The 19,046-nt window shown below is 43.3% G+C and overlaps 5 non-coding genes across 5 annotated transcripts; all 5 read right to left on the bottom strand.

Moving 5' to 3' along the window:
• Positions 1-2,729: 2,729 nt before the first annotated feature.
• trnak-uuu (transfer RNA lysine (anticodon UUU)) lies at positions 2,730-2,802 on the bottom strand. The gene has a single exon. It is a non-coding gene; the product is annotated as a tRNA-Lys (tRNA).
• Positions 2,803-5,091: 2,289 nt separating this feature from the next.
• On the bottom strand, positions 5,092-5,164 carry trnak-uuu (transfer RNA lysine (anticodon UUU)). Its single transcript has one exon. It is a non-coding gene; the product is annotated as a tRNA-Lys (tRNA).
• A 10,182-nt stretch (positions 5,165-15,346) lies between these two features.
• On the bottom strand, positions 15,347-15,419 carry trnak-uuu (transfer RNA lysine (anticodon UUU)). Its single transcript has one exon. It is a non-coding gene; the product is annotated as a tRNA-Lys (tRNA).
• A 439-nt stretch (positions 15,420-15,858) lies between these two features.
• On the bottom strand, positions 15,859-15,931 carry trnak-uuu (transfer RNA lysine (anticodon UUU)). Its single transcript has one exon. It is a non-coding gene; the product is annotated as a tRNA-Lys (tRNA).
• Positions 15,932-18,220: 2,289 nt separating this feature from the next.
• trnak-uuu (transfer RNA lysine (anticodon UUU)) lies at positions 18,221-18,293 on the bottom strand. The gene has a single exon. It is a non-coding gene; the product is annotated as a tRNA-Lys (tRNA).
• Between the last annotated feature and the right edge of the window lie 753 nt (positions 18,294-19,046).

Raw genomic sequence — 19,046 nt, forward strand, 5'->3', positions numbered from 1 at the left:
TTTTCCGAAGACAGCCCTCCCCCACCTCCAGGAGAGCCATAATGTTTGGCTAACTTTAAAAGTATTGATCAGATAAATGGAAGCATAAATAGACGTTACTATACCTATTTGAAGAAATACTTATTATAACGTGGATTTCATATTACTCAATTTTTAAAATTCATTCATTCACCCCTTTTCCCCCACCTAAATGAGAACATATATATGGGAGGAATATACAGGGAAATCTGTTCTGTGTAATGGACATAGCCTTATTAACTTACTTTTATGGGTACTGTAATGGGGGCCTTCCCCAACTCAGAGGGAGGAAGGGCTATCTCCCACGGCTAGAAGTTTCCTCTAGCTCAACCCACGGTCATCTGCTGGCGACCTCAGCCTTGGAATCACACTTTTGTTGTCTTTTATTTTATTATTCGCGTTTCTTGGTTCTTATTTGTTCAGGGAGTAGATCGAGTAAGTTTTATTCTGCTAGTTTCAATGATATATTGATAGATAAATACACACGGCTAAGGACGAAATAAAATTCATTTCTGTTAACGGCAATGGGCTGTTAAATCCAACCAAACGTAGTAAAATTCCATCCAAAATGAAAAAGGAACAAACCCATGTCGTATATTTACAGGAAAATCTCTTAATTTGCACATGAAAATTATTGAGCATGGAAAAGTAAAGAGAATGGGCTTCACTGATTTGTTTTCCTCCTCATATAAATCAGGATATAGGAGAGGAGTTGCTATTCTTATCTCAAGCAAGCTAAATTTTGAAAAAAGTATTCGAAATGGGAGATAAGGAAGGCAGATTTATTCTGGTAAGGGGGAATATAGATGGAAACTCAGTTACTCTATTGAATATATACAAACCCTCAGGAAGTGATAGTAGTTTCTTTCAGAAAATTACTAATATTATGGTAACGGAAACAGAAGGTCTCCTGATATGTGGAGACTTGAATTTACAATTACAACGAAAGTTAGACACTTGCAACAGAAAAACCTATGAAACAAACTCCTTACGTAAGAGATTTAATACACTTCTTGAGGATGTTGGTTTAATTGATATATGGAGGGATCTTTTCTCCCACAGAATGGATTACACTCATTATTCTGCCCCCCCCCCCCATTCTATATATACAAGAATAGACTATGTCATAACATGAGGAAAAGACAAAGACAAAATAAACACCTATGGAATTGGGACAATAGATATAACTGACCGTGCACATATATATTTAGCTGTTGATTTTGACCTACAACCAAAGAATGCTATTTGGAAAATAAATTCAAGTCTACTCAATGATCCCTACATTGAGCAACAAATTAAAAAAGAAATTGGTCTTCACTTAGAATTCAATGACACTGGAGAGGTTTCACCTCCTATTCTATGGGATACTCTCAAGGTTGACTTAAGAGGGAAAATTATAGCAACATCTTCAAAAAGAAAAAAAAAAGGAATAAAATATGAAAGGAATTACAAAATAGACTGAAGGAACTAGAGAAAAAGCGCAAATTGAATTTGGCACAGGATACATTAGAGGAAATTAAAATTATAAGGCATGAAATTAATAGTTTGGCGAGGCAAGAAATCAGGAAGAACTGAATGTTTCTGAAACAGAGACATTATGAAAGTGAATCTAAGTTTATGAAAATACTGGCGTGGAACTGAAGAAAAAGATAGCCAAAAATACAATTCATAGAATTAGGGATCCAAAAATTATAAAAAATAACCTGAGTGAAATTCAAGAAGCGCTTGAAGTGTTTTACACAGCTCTGTCGTCGATAACTTTTGCTTATTCCTTTGTTATTATTATTTTGTTTATCTTTTTCTCTCGTTGCATTTTCATCGTTTGTTGCCTTTTGAGAATGGGCTGTTTGTCAGCCTTTGCTGTTAATGGTTTTTCATGGATTCCATCGTGGTTCTTCATAGCGATCGGGAATGCTGCAAGAAAATGAACCTCAGGGCAAGATGGTAACATTTATGCACTTTGATAATGACTTTTCTATAAACTTTGACGTACCTTGAACTTTGATTATACGGGCCGTAGATAGACGTGTGTTTCTGATGTCACGGGTCGAGTCCACTGTACTCTGTTGCGTTTCTGCACATTCACATTGCTTTACCAGGAAATTATGCAAACGGCATGTTCAACACTACGTGGAGGTCTCAGTGACAAGTTGCTGACTCGTTTTCCGATGCAGTTGGATTTTAAATATAAATTTAGCGCCCGAACAGGGACTTGAACCCTGGACCCTCAGATTAAAAGTCTGTTGCTCTACCGACTGAGCTATCCGGGCTCTGTTGGATGTCTGAAATTTCCAGCAAGGAAACAGCGACACACACATGAAATGCTGGAGGAATTCAGCAGGCCAGGCAGCATCTATGGAAAAGAGTAAGCAGTCGACGTTTCAGGCCGGGAACTTTTATCAGGACTTTAAGTCTTAATTCTTTTGAACGTAGGAGGTTTGAGGGGGACGGTGACCTGCCAGAGGTATATATAATTATGAGGGTGATAGACAGAGTGAACAAACAACACAAAAACAAAGGATTAGAGATTTAGCCCTTCAGAAAGATTAGATTCCAAACTCCGTACCCTGCAACACTGCGGGTGTTTTATGAGGGTAGTGTGCAACCGCCGCAGATAGTGGAAGAGGCGACTACAGACATTAGGATCAGAGGGCTGCACGTCGGCTAATCGCTAGGCGACCCGATAAGTTTACTTTGAACTCTTGATGCATCGCCTGAACAGGGACTTGAACCCTGGACCCTCAGATTAAAAGTCTGATGCTCTACCGACTGAGCTATCCGGGCTTCCAGAAAATGAACCAGCTTACACGTATCTGGGAGGAACTCCATCTGCCGCTTCTCAGCCCAGTTTTGCATCCTATCAGTGTCCCGCTGTAACCTCTGACAGCCCTCCACACTATCCACAACACCTACGCCCTTGGTGTCATCAGAAAATTTACTAACCCATCCCTCCACTTCCTCATCCAGGTCATTTATGAAAATCAAGACGAGAAGGGGTCCCGGAACAGATCCCTGAGGTACGCCACTGGTCACCAACCTCCTTGCAGAATATGTCCCGTCTACAACCGCTCTTTGTCTTCTGTGAGCAAGCCAATTCTGGATCCACAAAGCAATGTCCCCTTGGATCCCATTCCTCCTTAATTTCTTAATAAGCCTTGCATGGGGTACGCGGTCAAATGCCTTGCTGAAATCCACACAAACTATATCTACTGCTCTACATTCATCACTGTGTTTAGTCACATGCTCAAAAAAATCATCGGGCTGAGGCACAACCTTTCATAAAGCCAGGCTGACTATTCCTAATTATATTATACTTCTCCAAATGTTCATAAACCTTGCCTCTCAGGATCTTATCCAGCAACTTACCAACCACTGAGGTAAGACTCATGGTCTATAATTTCCTGGGCTATCTCTACTCCCTTTCTTGAATAAAGAAACAACATCCGCAAACCTCCAATCCTCCGGAAACTCTCTCGTCTCTATTGATGATGCAAATATCATTGCCAGAAGCCAGCCATATCTCCCCTCGCCTCCCACAATAGCCTGGGGTACATTTCATTCGGTTCCGGTGACTTATCCGACTTTGATGCTTTCCAAAATCTCCGGCCCTTTCTCTTTTTTAATATCTACATGTTCAAGTATTTCCAGTCCGTGCAAGTCATCCCTAGAATCGCCAAGAATCTTTTCCGTTGTGAATACTGGAGCAAAGTACTCATTAAGTACCTCTGCTATCTCCTCCGGTTCCATACACATGCAGAGTTTCTTTCGGCATCTGAGGAATTAGAGCTTCCCGTGCACTTTCCTCGCCGCAGCAGGATCGGGGGAAATTGTGGGTGATATTTACACCGGGGAACCTCAGCCATCCACACTTGAACACCGCTGCTGCAGACAGGAGCGCGTGCTCCGCCACGGTCCGTGACGTCAACAACCGGCTCCTCCCTCCGGCTGACACCGACAGAACAGCGATCGCCTCGACAACGTCCGACCGACTCTCTCTCCTCCTGGCACCGCTCTGCAGGACGGCTACTGGGTGTCAGACATTTAAGAAAGCGCCCTGCTTGTCCTTCCCGGCCGTCAGGCACGGACTTGAAATCTTCGGGCGTTACTCCAAGTGCGATGTGAATTCAGCGCCTAAACAGGGATTTGAATTGTGGACCCTGAGGTTGAAAGTTTGAAGCTCTGCAGACTGGTGTATCCAGGCTCCGGGTCACCGGCTGCCAACGCGCCCTCTGCTGTCTGACTAACCCCCGCCCGCTCAAACTTCGGGCGTGTTTTCTGTGCGTGGTAAATTGCCATGTTGGTTCATTATTAACACACGTGTCGAGCTACAGTGAAAAACATGGTTTGCATACCCGTGTTCCGCGTGATGGCGTTATGCACTGAAATGTTTGAAGGTCGGAAAGGGTCCGATGAGCTGACGGGCCTGTCGCTGCGCTCTCTAATTCTTCAAAGTCAACAAGGATCCTGCAGAAGACTACCGGGAGAGTCTGCGGGGTGACGTCACACTCCCGCCTTTCCCACCGCGTCCGGAAGGAGCTGCTCATCAGCTTCAGGGAACGAGGAGGAGGACGCGCCTCTGACTCCATCAATGCCCTGAGGTGGAGATTTACTTTCTTTCTTTTCTTTATTTGTGAATCGACACACCGCGGATTAGACTCTACCGGTCCTTTCAGCAGCTCTGTCTCAGCAAGCTGTAACATCACCGATCTAACGCCAGCCCCTTGCAAAAAAAGGGACCATTTATAATGTCCAGTTAAACTACCCTCATGGACTGCGGGAGGAAACCGGGGCACTCGGGGATAAAGCACGCAGTCTACGGGGCCGACGCACGGACGTTTTACAGAGGAGGCCGGGTTGAACTCCGAATCCCTCACCGCCGCCCCGCACAAACTGTAATATCGTTGCGCTTCGGGCTACGCCTCCGAGGTGCCTGAACCAATCTGTGGGTAGTCTATGGGCTTCTAACTTCAGGCTCCTGTGAATCTTCACCAGAGAAGCGTATCGCTGGCAATATAACGCGTGTCGGCTAATCGCTAGGCGACCCAATAAGTTTACTTTGAACTCTTGATGCATCGCCCGAACAGGGACTTGAACCCTGGACCCTCAGATTAAAAGTCTGATGCTCTACCGACTGAGCTATCCGGGCTCTGTAGGATGTCTGAAATTTCCAGCAAGGAAATAGCGACACACACGAAATGCTGGAGGAATTCAGCAGGCCGGGCAGCATCTATGGAAAAGAGTAAGCAGTCGACGTTTCTGACCGGGAACTTTTATCAGGACTTTAACTTTTAATTCTTTTGAACGTAGGAGGTTTGAGGGGGACGGTGACCTGCCAGAGGTATATATAATTACGAGGGTGATAGACAGAGTGAAAGAAGACGCAACATATACACACATAAAATGCTGGAGGAACTCAGCAGGCCGGGCAGCAGGTATGGAAAAGAGTAAATAGTCGACGTTTCTGGCCGAGACACTTCATCAGAACCAGAAAAGATGGGGAGAATTCAGAATAATAAGGTGGGCGAGGGGGAGGAGAGGAAGTAATACAAGGTGACAGGTGATAGGTGAACAACAGGAATTCTGCAGACGCTGGAAATTCAAGCAACACACATCAAAGTTGCTGGTGAACGCAGCAGGCCAGGCAGCATCTATAGGAAGAGGCGCAGTCGACGTTTCAGGCCGAGACCCTTCGTCAGGACTTTGCTGGAGGAATTCAGCAGACCAGGCAGCATGTATGGAATAGAGTAAACAGTCGACGTTTCGGGCAGAGACGCTTCATCAGGACTGGGAAGGATGCCGAGAATTCAGAGTAAGAAGTTGTGGGGTGGGGAGAGGGAGGGGAGGAAAAAATACGAGGTGACAGGTGATAGGTGAAACCGGACGCGGGAGCAGGGTTCAGGTAACGAAGAACACCCGTAGTTTACAGGCGACTGATTAAACCAAGGCTCCACGCAGACAACACTCCGATCTGTGACCCGGGATGTCTTCTTCTTCTGTGGGACTTCAGTAGAATCAGGTTCCGGTTTCTTCTCAGTGTTTTATCTCAGGTGAACTTTGGTGTTTCTCGGCGGCAGTGGGGTGAAACGAGTTAAATTATATATGAACAAACAGCACAAAAACAAAAAGGATTAGAGGTTTAGTGCTTCAGAAAGATTAGATTCCAAACTCCGTACCCTGCGAAACTGCGCGTGTTTTATGAGAATGGTATGGAACTGTATCAGACGACAGACATGAGGATCAGACGGCTGCCCGTCAGCGTGATCAAACCGAGGGAAAGCCTGGCTGAGCAGTTATCCCGATCTGCTTGGGAAATAGTAAGAATAACGAGGAAGCAGGGGACGGGAGGAGGTGCGAGACAATATCAAGAAGAGTCTGTGAGTTTTCCGAAGACAGCCCTCACCCCCTCCGGAAGAGCCATAAGGTTCGGCTAAATTTAAAAGTGTTGATAGGATAAACGGAAGCAAAAATAGACAGAGTTCTACGCATTTCAAGAAACACTTATCATAACGTGGCTTTCATAATACTCAATTTTTAAAATTCATTCACTCACTCCTTTTTCCCCACCTGAATGAGAATATATATATGGGAGGAATACACAGGGAAAACTTTTCTGTGTAATGAACATAGCCTTATTAACTTACTTCCATGAGTAGTGTAATGGGGCTTTCCCCCAACTCACAGGGAGGAAGGTAGAGGAGCGTAGCCCACGGCTAGACGTTTCCTCTAGCTCAACCCAGGGTCATCCAGTAGAGACCTCAGCCTTGGAATCACACTTGCGTTGTTTTGTTTTTATTATTCCCGTTTCTTGGTTCGAATTTGTTCAGGGAGTAGATCGATAAAGTTTTATTCTGCTAGTTTCAATGATATATTGATAGATAAATACACACGGCTAAGGGCGAAATAAAATTCATTTCTGTTAATGTCAATGGGCTGTTAAATCCAACCAAACGTTGCAACATTCTATTTTACAGGAAATGGTGACAATTACAGAAAAATCACTTAAGTGATAACGAACATGGAAAACCAAAGAGAATGGGCTTCACTAATTCGTTTTTCTTCTCATATAAATCAGGGCATAGGAGAGGAGTTGCTATTCCTATCTCAAGCAAGCTAAATTTTGAGAAAGTATTCTATATGGGAGATAAGGAGGGCAGATATATTCTGGTAAGGGGGAATATAGATGGAAATTCAGTTACTCTATTCAATATATACGCACCCCAAGGAAGTGATATTAGTTATTTGCAGAAAATTACGAATATTATGGTAACGGAAACAGAAGGTCTCCTGATATGTGGGGGAGACTTAAATTTACAATTACAATGAAAGTTAGACACTTCCAATAGAAAAACCTATGAAACAAAATCCTTGCATAAGAGAGTTAATAGACTTTTTGAGGATGTTGGTTTAATTGATATATGGAGGACCTTTTCCCCGATAGAATGAATTACACTCATTATTCTACACCCCCCCCCCGCCCCATTCTGTATAAACAAGAATAGACTATTTCATAACATTAGGGAAGGATAAGGACAAAGTAAACACCTGTGCAATTTGGAAAATAGATGTAGGTGACCCTGCACATATATATTAATGTGTTGATTTTGACCTACAACCAAAGAATGGTATTTCGAAACTAAATTCAAGTCTACTCAATGATCCCTACTTTAAGGAAAAAAAATTAAAAATAAATTGGTCTTTACTTAGAATTCAATGATACTGGAGAGGTTTCACCTCCCATTCTATGGGATACTCTGAAGGCTGTCTTAAGAGGGAAAATTATGGCGATATCTTCATATAAGAATAACAAAGGAAGAAAACAATAGAGGAATTACAAAATAGGCTGAAGGAACCAGGAAAGAAAACACAAATTGAATTTGGCACAGGATACATCAGAGGAAATTAAAATTATAAGGCATGAAATTAATAGTTTGGCTAGGCAAGAAATGAGGAAGAATTTAATGTTTCTGAAACAGAGACATTATGAAAGTGAATCTAAGTCTATTGAAAGTACTGGCGTGTAAACTGAAGAAAAAGATAGCAAAAATACAATTCATAGAATTAGGGTTCCAAGAACAAAAATTATAAAAAATAACCTGAGTGAAATTCAAGAAGCTCTAGAAGTGCTTTACAAAACTCTGTCGTCGATAACTATTGCTTATTCCTTTGTTATTATTATTTTGTTGATTTTTTCACTGGTTGCATTTTCATCGTTTGTTGCCTTTTGAGAATGGGCTGTTTGTCAGCCTTTGCTGTTAATGGTTTTTCATGGATTCCATCGTGGTTCTTCATAGCGACTGGGAATGCTGCAAGAAAATGAACCTCAGGGCAAGATGGTAACATTTATGCACTTTGATAATGACTTTTCTATAAACTTTGACGTACCTTGAACTTTGATTATACGGGCCGTAGAGAGACGTGTGTTTCTGACGTCACGGGTCGAGTCCACTGTACTCTGTTGCGTTTCTGCACATTCACATTGCTTTACCAGGAAATTATGCAAACGGCATGTTCAACACTACATGGAGGTCTCAGTGACAAGTTGCTGACTCGTTTTCCGATGCAGTTGGATTTTAAATATAAATTTAGCGCCCGAACAGGGACTTGAACCCTGGACCCTCAGATTAAAAGTCTGATGCTCTACCGACTGAGCGATCCGGGCTCTGTAGGATGTCTGAAATTTCCAGCAAGGAAATAGCGACACACACGAAATGCTGGAGGAATTCAGCAGACCAGGCAGCATCTATGGAAAAGAGTAAGCAGTCGATGTTTCTGGCCGGGAACTTTTATCAGGACTTTAACTTTTAATTCTTTTGAACGTAGGAGGTTTGAGGGGGACGGTGACCTGCCAGAGGTATATATAATTACGAGGGTGATAGACAGAGTGAAAGAAGACGCAACATATACACACATAAAATGCTGGAGGAACTCAGCAGGCCGGGCAGCAGGTATGGAAAAGAGTAAATAGTCGACGTTTCGGGCCGAGACACTTCATCAGAACCAGAAAAGATGGGGAGAATTCAGAATAATAAGGTGGGGGAGGGGGAGGAGAGGAAGTAATACAAGGTGACAGGTGATAGGTGAACAACAGGAATTCTGCAGACGCTGGAAATTCAAGCAACACACATCAAAGTTGCTGGTGAACGCAGCAGGCCAGGCAGCATCTATAGGAAGAGGCGCAGTCGACGTTTCAGGCCGAGACCCTTCGTCAGGACTTTGCTGGAGGAATTCAGCAGACCAGGCAGCATGTATGGAATAGAGTAAACAGTCGACGTTTCGGGCAGAGACGCTTCATCAGGACTGGGAAGGATGCCGAGAATTCAGAGTAAGAAGTTGTGGGGTGGGGAGAGGGAGGGGAGGAAAAAATACGAGGTGACAGGTGATAGGTGAAACCGGACGCCGGAGCAGGGTTCAGGTAACGAAGAACACCCGTAGTTTACAGGCGACTGATTAAACCAAGGCTCCACGCAGACAACACTCCGATCTGTGACCCGGGATGTCTTCTTCTTCTGTGGGACTTCAGTAGAATCAGGTTCCGGTTTCTTCTCAGTGTTTTATCTCAGGTGAACTTTGGTGTTTCTCGGCGGCAGTGGGGTGAAACGAGTTAAATTATATATGAACAAACAGCACAAAAACAAAAAGGATTAGAGGTTTAGTGCTTCAGAAAGATTAGATTCCAAACTCCGTACCCTGCGAAACTGCGCGTGTTTTATGAGAATGGTATGGAACTGTATCAGACGACAGACATGAGGATCAGACGGCTGCCCGTCAGCGTGATCAAACCGAGGGAAAGCCTGGCTGAGCAGTTATCCCGATCTGCTTGGGAAATAGTAAGAATAACGAGGAAGCAGGGGACGGGAGGAGGTGCGAGACAATATCAAGAAGAGTCTGTGAGTTTTCCGAAGACAGCCCTCACCCCCTCCGGAAGAGCCATAAGGTTCGGCTAAATTTAAAAGTGTTGATAGGATAAACGGAAGCAAAAATAGACAGAGTTCTACGCATTTCAAGAAACACTTATCATAACGTGGATTTCATAATACTCAATTTTTAAAATTCATTCACTCACTCCTTTTCCCCCACCTGAATGAGAATATATATATGGGAGGAATACACAGGGAAAACTTTTCTGTGTAATGAACATAGCCTTATTAACTTACTTCCATGAGTAGTGTAATGGGGCTTTCCCCCAACTCACAGGGAGGAAGGTAGAGGAGCGTAGCCCACGGCTAGACGTTTCCTCTAGCTCAACCCAGGGTCATCCAGTAGAGACCTCAGCCTTGGAATCACACTTGCGTTGTTTTGTTTTTATTATTCCCGTTTCTTGGTTCGAATTTGTTCAGGGAGTAGATCGATAAAGTTTTATTCTGCTAGTTTCAATGATATATTGATAGATAAATACACACGGCTAAGGGCGAAATAAAATTCATTTCTGTTAATGTCAATGGGCTGTTAAATCCAACCAAACGTTGTAACATTCTATTTTACAGGAAATGGTGACAATTACAGAAAAATCACTTAAGTGATAACGAACATGGAAAACCAAAGAGAATGGGCTTCACTAATTCGTTTTTCTTCTCATATAAATCAGGGCATAGGAGAGGAGTTGCTATTCCTATCTCAAGCAAGCTAAATTTTGAGAAAGTATTCTATATGGGAGATAAGGAGGGCAGATATATTCTGGTAAGGGGGAATATAGATGGAAATTCAGTTACTCTATTCAATATATACGCACCCCAAGGAAGTGATATTAGTTATTTGCAGAAAATTACGAATATTATGGTAACGGAAACAGAAGGTCTCCTGATATGTGGGGGAGACTTTAATTTACAATTACAACGAAAGTTAGACACTTCCAATAGAAAAATCTATGAAACAAAATCCTTGCATAAGAGAGTTAATAGACTTTTTGAGGATGTTGGTTTAATTGATATATGGAGGACCTTTTCCCCGATAGAATGAATTACACTCATTATTCTACACCCCCCCCCCCCCGCCCCATTCTGTATAAACAAGAATAGACTATTTCATAACATTAGGGAAGGATAAGGACAAAGTAAACACCTGTGCAATTTGGAAAATAGATGTAGGTGACCCTGCACATATATATTAATGTGTTGATTTTGACCTACAACCAAAGAATGGTATTTCGAAACTAAATTCAAGTCTACTCAATGATCCCTACTTTAAGGAAAAAAAATTAAAAATAAATTAGTCTTTACTTAGAATTCAATGATACTGGAGAGGTTTCACCTCCCATTCTATGGGATACTCTGAAGGCTGTCTTAAGAGGGAAAATTATGGCGATATCTTCATATAAGAATAACAAAGGAAGAAAACAATAGAGGAATTACAAAATAGGCTGAAGGAACCAGGAAAGAAAACACAAATTGAATTTGGCAAAGGATACATCAGAGGAAATTAAAATTATAAGGCATGAAATTAATAGTTTGGCTAGGCAAGAAATCAGGAAGAATTTAATGTTTCTGAAACAGAGACATTATGAAAGTGAATCTAAGTCTATTGAAAGTACTGGCGTGTAAACTGAAGAAAAAGATAGCAAAAATACAATTCATAGAATTAGGGATCCAAGAACAAAAATTATAAAAAATAACCTGAGTGAAATTCAAGAAGCTCTAGAAGTGCTTTACAAAACTCTGTTGTCGATAACTATTGCTTATTCCTTTGTTATTATTATTTTGTTGATTTTTTCACTCGTTGCATTTTCATCGTTTGTTGCCTTTTGAGAATGGGCTGTTTGTCAGCCTTTGCTGTTAATGGTTTTTCATGGATTCCATCGTGGTTCTTCATAGCGATCGGGAATGCTGCAAGAAAATGAACCTCAGGGCAAGATGGTAACATTTATGCACTTTGATAATGACTTTTCTATAAACTTTGACGTACCTTGAACTTTGATTATACGGGCCGTAGAGAGACGTGTGTTTCTGATGTCACAGGGTCGAGTCCACTGTACTCTGTTGCGTTTCTGCACATTCACATTGCTTTACCAGGAAATTATGCAAACGGCATGTTCAACACTACATGGAGGTCTCAGTGACAAGTTGCTGACTCGTTTTCCGATGCAGTTGGATTTTAAATATAAATTTAGCGGCCGAACAGGGACTTGAACCCTGGACCCTCAGATTAAAAGTCTGATGCTCTACCGACTGAGCTATCCGGGCTCTGTTGGATGTCTGAAATTTCCAGCAAGGAAACAGCGACACACACGAAATGCTGGATGAATTCAGCAGGCCGGGCAGCATCTATGGAAAAGAGTAAGCAGTCGACGTTTCAGGCCGGGAACTTTTATCAGGACTTTAAGTCTTAATTCTTTTGAACGTAGGAGGTTTGAGGGGGACGGTGACCTGCCAGAGGTATATATAATTATGAGGGTGATAGACAGAGTGAAAGAAGACGCAACATATACACACATAAAATGCTGGAGGAACTCAGCAGGCCGGGCAGCAGGTATGGAAAAGAGTAAATAGTCGACGTTTCGGGCCGAGACACTTCATCAGAACCAGAAAGGATGGGGAGAATTCAGAATAATAAGGTGGGGGAGGGGGAGGAGAGGAAGTAATACAAGGTGACAGGTGATAGGTGAAACCGGACGCGGAGTAGGGTTCAGGTAACGAAGAACACCAGTAGTTTACAGGCGATTGATTAAACCAAGGATCCACACCAGCAACACTGCGATCTATGACCCGAGGTGTCTTCTTCTTCTGTCAGACTTCAGTAGAATCAGATTCTGGTTTCTTCTCAGTGTTTTATCTGAGGTGAACTTTGCTGTTTCTCGGCGGCGGTGGGGTTAAACGAGTTTAAATTACAAATGAACAAACAACACAAAAACAAAGGATTAGAGATTTAGCCCTTCAGAAAGATTAGATTCCAAACTCCGTACCCTGCAACACTGCGGGTGTTTTATGAGGATAGTGTGCAACTGTCGCAGATAGTGGAAGAGGCGACTACAGACATTAGGATCAGAGGGCTCCCCGTCATCGTGATGAAACCAAGGGAAAGTCTGGCTGAGCAGTTATCCCGACCTGCTTGGGAAATAGTAAGAGAACCGAGGAAGCAGGAGACGGTAGGAGGGCGAGAGAGTATCAGGAAGAGTCTGTGAGTTTTCCGAAGACAGCCCTCCCCCACCTCCAGGAGAGCCATAATGTTTGGCTAACTTTAAAAGTATTGATCAGATAAATGGAAGCATAAATAGACGTTACTATACCTATTTGAAGAAATACTTATTATAACGTGGATTTCATATTACTCAATTTTTAAAATTCATTCATTCACCCCTTTTCCCCCACCTAAATGAGAACATATATATGGGAGGAATATACAGGGAAATCTGTTCTGTGTAATGGACATAGCCTTATTAACTTACTTTTATGGGTACTGTAATGGGGGCCTTCCCCAACTCAGAGGGAGGAAGGGCTATCTCCCACGGCTAGAAGTTTCCTCTAGCTCAACCCACGGTCATCTGCTGGCGACCTCAGCCTTGGAATCACACTTTTGTTGTCTTTTATTTTATTATTCGCGTTTCTTGGTTCTTATTTGTTCAGGGAGTAGATCGAGTAAGTTTTATTCTGCTAGTTTCAATGATATATTGATAGATAAATACACACGGCTAAGGACGAAATAAAATTCATTTCTGTTAACGGCAATGGGCTGTTAAATCCAACCAAACGTAGTAAAATTCCATCCAAAATGAAAAAGGAACAAACCCATGTCGTATATTTACAGGAAAATCTCTTAATTTGCACATGAAAATTATTGAGCATGGAAAAGTAAAGAGAATGGGCTTCACTGATTTGTTTTCCTCCTCATATAAATCAGGATATAGGAGAGGAGTTGCTATTCTTATCTCAAGCAAGCTAAATTTTGAAAAAAGTATTCGAAATGGGAGATAAGGAAGGCAGATTTATTCTGGTAAGGGGGAATATAGATGGAAACTCAGTTACTCTATTGAATATATACAAACCCTCAGGAAGTGATAGTAGTTTCTTTCAGAAAATTACTAATATTATGGTAACGGAAACAGAAGGTCTCCTGATATGTGGAGACTTGAATTTACAATTACAACGAAAGTTAGACACTTGCAACAGAAAAACCTATGAAACAAACTCCTTACGTAAGAGATTTAATACACTTCTTGAGGATGTTGGTTTAATTGATATATGGAGGGATCTTTTCTCCCACAGAATGGATTACACTCATTATTCTGCCCCCCCCCCCATTCTATATATACAAGAATAGACTATGTCATAACATGAGGAAAAGACAAAGACAAAATAAACACCTATGGAATTGGGGCAATAGATATAACTGACCGTGCACATATATATTTAGCTGTTGATTTTGACCTACAACCAAAGAATGCTATTTGGAAAATAAATTCAAGTCTACTCAATGATCCCTACATTGAGCAACAAATTAAAAAAAAATTGGTCTTCACTTAGAATTCAATGACACTGGAGAGGTTTCACCTCCCATTCTATGGGATACTCTCAAGGTTGTCTTAAGAGGGAAAATTATAGCAACATCTTCAAAAAGAAAAAAAAAAGGAATAAAATATGAAAGGAATTACAAAATAGACTGAAGGAACTAGAGAAAAAGCGCAAATTGAATTTGGCACAGGATACATTAGAGGAAATTAAAATTATAAGGCATGAAATTAATAGTTTGGCGAGGCAAGAAATCAGGAAGAACTGAATGTTTCTGAAACAGAGACATTATGAAAGTGAATCTAAGTTTATGAAAATATTGGCGTGGAACTGAAGAAAAAGATAGCCAAAAATACAATTCATAGAATTAGGGATCCAAAAATTATAAAAAATAACCTGAGTGAAATTCAAGAAGCGCTTGAAGTGTTTTACACAGCTCTGTCGTCGATAACTTTTGCTTATTCCTTTGTTATTATTATTTTGTTTATCTTTTTCTCTCGTTGCATTTTCATCGTTTGTTGCCTTTTGAGAATGGGCTGTTTGTCAGCCTTTGCTGTTAATGGTTTTTCATGGATTCCATCGTGGTTCTTCATAGCGATCGGGAATGCTGCAAGAAAATGAACCTCAGGGCAAGATGGTAACATTTATGCACTTTGATAATGACTTTTCTATAAACTTTGACGTACCTTGAACTTTGATTATACGGGCCGTAGATAGACGTGTGTTTCTGATGTCACGGGTCGAGTCCACTGTACTCTGTTGCGTTTCTGCACATTCACATTGCTTTACCAGGAAATTATGCAAACGGCATGTTCAACACTACGTGGAGGTCTCAGTGACAAGTTGCTGACTCGTTTTCCGATGCAGTTGGATTTTAAATATAAATTTAGCGCCCGAACAGGGACTTGAACCCTGGACCCTCAGATTAAAAGTCTGATGCTCTACCGACTGAGCTATCCGGGCTCTGTTGGATGTCTGAAATTTCCAGCAAGGAAACAGCGACACACACGAAATGCTGGAGGAATTCAGCAGGCCAGGCAGCATCTATGGAAAAGAGTAAGCAGTCGACGTTTCAGGCCGGGAACTTTTATCAGGACTTTAAGTCTTAATTCTTTTGAACGTAGGAGGTTTGAGGGGGACGGTGACCTGCCAGAGGTATATATAATTATGAGGGTGATAGACAGAGTGAACAAACAACACAAAAACAAAGGATTAGAGATTTAGCCCTTCAGAAAGATTAGATTCCAAACTCCGTACCCTGCAACACTGCGGGTGTTTTATGAGGGTAGTGTGCAACCGCCGCAGATAGTGGAAGAGGCGACTACAGACATTAGGATCAGACGGCTGCACGTCGGCTAATCGCTAGGCGACCCGATAAGTTTACTTTGAACTCTTGATGCATCGCCTGAACAGGGACTTGAACCCTGGACCCTCAGATTAAAAGTCTGATGCTCTACCGACTGAGCTATCCGGGCTTCCAGAAAATGAACCAGCTTACACGTATCTGGGAGGAACTCCATCTGCCGCTTCTCAGCCCAGTTTTGCATCCTATCAGTGTCCCGCTGTAACCTCTGACAGCCCTCCACACTATCCACAACACCTACGCCCTTGGTGTCATCAGAAAATTTACTAACCCATCCCTCCACTTCCTCATCCAGGTCATTTATGAAAATCAAGACGAGAAGGGGTCCCGGAACAGATCCCTGAGGTACGCCACTGGTCACCAACCTCCTTGCAGAATATGTCCCGTCTACAACCGCTCTTTGTCTTCTGTGAGCAAGCCAATTCTGGATCCACAAAGCAATGTCCCCTTGGATCCCATTCCTCCTTAATTTCTTAATAAGCCTTGCATGGGGTACGCGGTCAAATGCCTTGCTGAAATCCACACAAACTATATCTACTGCTCTACATTCATCACTGTGTTTAGTCACATGCTCAAAAAAATCATCGGGCTGAGGCACAACCTTTCATAAAGCCAGGCTGACTATTCCTAATTATATTATACTTCTCCAAATGTTCATAAACCTTGCCTCTCAGGATCTTATCCAGCAACTTACCAACCACTGAGGTAAGACTCATGGTCTATAATTTCCTGGGCTATCTCTACTCCCTTTCTTGAATAAAGAAACAACATCCGCAAACCTCCAATCCTCCGGAAACTCTCTCGTCTCTATTGATGATGCAAATATCATTGCCAGAAGCCAGCCATATCTCCCCTCGCCTCCCACAATAGCCTGGGGTACATTTCATTCGGTTCCGGTGACTTATCCGACTTTGATGCTTTCCAAAATCTCCGGCCCTTTCTCTTTTTTAATATCTACATGTTCAAGTATTTCCAGTCCGTGCAAGTCATCCCTAGAATCGCCAAGAATCTTTTCCGTTGTGAATACTGGAGCAAAGTACTCATTAAGTACCTCTGCTATCTCCTCCGGTTCCATACACATGCAGAGTTTCTTTCGGCATCTGAGGAATTAGAGCTTCCCGTGCACTTTCCTCGCCGCAGCAGGATCGGGGGAAATTGTGGGTGATATTTACACCGGGGAACCTCAGCCATCCACACTTGAACACCGCTGCTGCAGACAGGAGCGCGTGCTCCGCCACGGTCCGTGACGTCAACAACCGGCTCCTCCCTCCGGCTGACACCGACAGAACAGCGATCGCCTCGACAACGTCCGACCGACTCTCTCTCCTCCTGGCACCGCTCTGCAGGACGGCTACTGGGTGTCAGACATTTAAGAAAGCGCCCTGCTTGTCCTTCCCGGCCGTCAGGCACGGACTTGAAATCTTCGGGCGTTACTCCAAGTGCGATGTGAATTCAGCGCCTAAACAGGGATTTGAATTGTGGACCCTGAGGTTGAAAGTTTGAAGCTCTGCAGACTGGTGTATCCAGGCTCCGGGTCACCGGCTGCCAACGCGCCCTCTGCTGTCTGACTAACCCCCGCCCGCTCAAACTTCGGGCGTGTTTTCTGTGCGTGGTAAATTGCCATGTTGGTTCATTATTAACACACGTGTCGAGCTACAGTGAAAAACATGGTTTGCATACCCGTGTTCCGCGTGATGGCGTTATGCACTGAAATGTTTGAAGGTCGGAAAGGGTCCGATGAGCTGACGGGCCTGTCGCTGCGCTCTCTAATTCTTCAAAGTCAACAAGGATCCTGCAGAAGACTACCGGGAGAGTCTGCGGGGTGACGTCACACTCCCGCCTTTCCCACCGCGTCCGGAAGGAGCTGCTCATCAGCTTCAGGGAACGAGGAGGAGGACGCGCCTCTGACTCCATCAATGCCCTGAGGTGGAGATTTACTTTCTTTCTTTTCTTTATTTGTGAATCGACACACCGCGGATTAGACTCTACCGGTCCTTTCAGCAGCTCTGTCTCAGCAAGCTGTAACATCACCGATCTAACGCCAGCCCCTTGCAAAAAAAGGGACCATTTATAATGTCCAGTTAAACTACCCTCATGGACTGCGGGAGGAAACCGGGGCACTCGGGGATAAAGCACGCAGTCTACGGGGCCGACGCACGGACGTTTTACAGAGGAGGCCGGGTTGAACTCCGAATCCCTCACCGCCGCCCCGCACAAACTGTAATATCGTTGCGCTTCGGGCTACGCCTCCGAGGTGCCTGAACCAATCTGTGGGTAGTCTATGGGCTTCTAACTTCAGGCTCCTGTGAATCTTCACCAGAGAAGCGTATCGCTGGCAATATAACGCGTGTCGGCTAATCGCTAGGCGACCCAATAAGTTTACTTTGAACTCTTGATGCATCGCCCGAACAGGGACTTGAACCCTGGACCCTCAGATTAAAAGTCTGATGCTCTACCGACTGAGCTATCCGGGCTCTGTAGGATGTCTGAAATTTCCAGCAAGGAAATAGCGACACACACGAAATGCTGGAGGAATTCAGCAGGCCGGGCAGCATCTATGGAAAAGAGTAAGCAGTCGACGTTTCTGACCGGGAACTTTTATCAGGACTTTAACTTTTAATTCTTTTGAACGTAGGAGGTTTGAGGGGGACGGTGACCTGCCAGAGGTATATATAATTACGAGGGTGATAGACAGAGTGAAAGAAGACGCAACATATACACACATAAAATGCTGGAGGAACTCAGCAGGCCGGGCAGCAGGTATGGAAAAGAGTAAATAGTCGACGTTTCTGGCCGAGACACTTCATCAGAACCAGAAAAGATGGGGAGAATTCAGAATAATAAGGTGGGCGAGGGGGAGGAGAGGAAGTAATACAAGGTGACAGGTGATAGGTGAACAACAGGAATTCTGCAGACGCTGGAAATTCAAGCAACACACATCAAAGTTGCTGGTGAACGCAGCAGGCCAGGCAGCATCTATAGGAAGAGGCGCAGTCGACGTTTCAGGCCGAGACCCTTCGTCAGGACTTTGCTGGAGGAATTCAGCAGACCAGGCAGCATGTATGGAATAGAGTAAACAGTCGACGTTTCGGGCAGAGACGCTTCATCAGGACTGGGAAGGATGCCGAGAATTCAGAGTAAGAAGTTGTGGGGTGGGGAGAGGGAGGGGAGGAAAAAATACGAGGTGACAGGTGATAGGTGAAACCGGACGCGGGAGCAGGGTTCAG

This window comes from Mobula hypostoma, chromosome 31 (genome assembly GCF_963921235.1).
Source record: "Mobula hypostoma chromosome 31, sMobHyp1.1, whole genome shotgun sequence".
NCBI classification, from domain to species: Eukaryota; Metazoa; Chordata; class Chondrichthyes; order Myliobatiformes; family Myliobatidae; genus Mobula; species Mobula hypostoma.